A 1,306-nucleotide genomic window follows, 5' to 3' on the forward strand; every position below is an offset into this window, starting at 1 on the left:
AGAGGATGAGATGGTTGGATGGCATCACCAACTCAATGGACACAAGTTTGAGCAAACTCTGGGAGATGGTGAAGGACAGAGAAGCTTGGTGTGCTGCAGTTCATGGGGGGGTCTCAAAGAGTCAGACACAATTTAATGACTAAACAATAACAATAATACTTTAAAGAACTGCAAAATTCCCAAATACTTATCATTGATTCTATTACTTATACGGAAATTCTCTGGAGCATTTATCATAACCCTGAATGACTGTTTGCCTGTGATATATTTAATATCAAATCTCCCCTGAAGGCAGACACCATTTCTATTCTGTTCACCTTTGTGTCCCCAGCACTTAACACAGTGCTTGTATATATTTGTAGGATGCAGAAATGAATGAATAATTGCCCCTTCTTTTGCATGAAGGAGTTATAAATCAGCCTATTCTTTTAAAGTAGATCATACTTGATGGAAGTAAACTGTTCACCTTCTGGATAACTTTTCAACTTTTCCCCTCAGGTTAGCTGGTTTTAGCAGACCTGGAGTCCTAAAATCATTTAGTTTGACATGAAATTAAAATCGTCTAATTTCACACTTCATGCATTTACTCTTCCGTTAGTTTATAAAAATAACTAACTTCAGGTCCCTGCTCCAAGCAATTTATGTGAAATAACTCTTAGGACACAGATAGGTATAATTACCCTGGTAACCATTAGAGCCTTGTCACCGGATATTTCGGCCTCCTTCTTGTACACGGGGTAGGATGGCGCTATCGGCCTTGGAGCGCCTCTGGCCAGTGATTTATGAGGGGAAGTGACTCTGGTCGCGTCTAGGAGAATACTCTTGCTGCAGACACCCTTCCCGTGCTCTTTCTCCTCTGCAATGTGACTGGCAATATTCCCGAAAGTGACTGCAGTTTCTACTGGGTGTCCTTGAGTAAGCATGATATGGGACACAGACCCCTGCTGGTCTGAAAGTGTGTGTTAGCAAGAAGTATCATCTGTTGCTTTATAAAATTCAGATGTGAGGGGTTTTGCTGTAGCCCAGTCCAGATCAGCGTGACAGGTCAAATTATCATCCTCATTTGCAGAGGAAGGAACTTAGAGAGTGGGCAACAGAATGATATCACTGCCACCGCATGACATAGGCCTGTGGGATTCCACTCAAACCATCTCCCACAGACTGAGTCCTTTTCACCCTCTGCTTCACTGCTTTGCCTCAACCTTACCCATCTTCCGGTTGCGACACTCTTTCTCATGCACCCAGGAACACACAGCTGTCTATATTCAAAAGGAGAAGTGGATAATAATATATAGAACCTGTTTAA

The sequence above is a fragment of the Bos mutus genome, chromosome 14 (genome assembly GCF_027580195.1).
Source record: "Bos mutus isolate GX-2022 chromosome 14, NWIPB_WYAK_1.1, whole genome shotgun sequence".
Classification (NCBI taxonomy): domain Eukaryota; kingdom Metazoa; phylum Chordata; class Mammalia; order Artiodactyla; family Bovidae; genus Bos; species Bos mutus.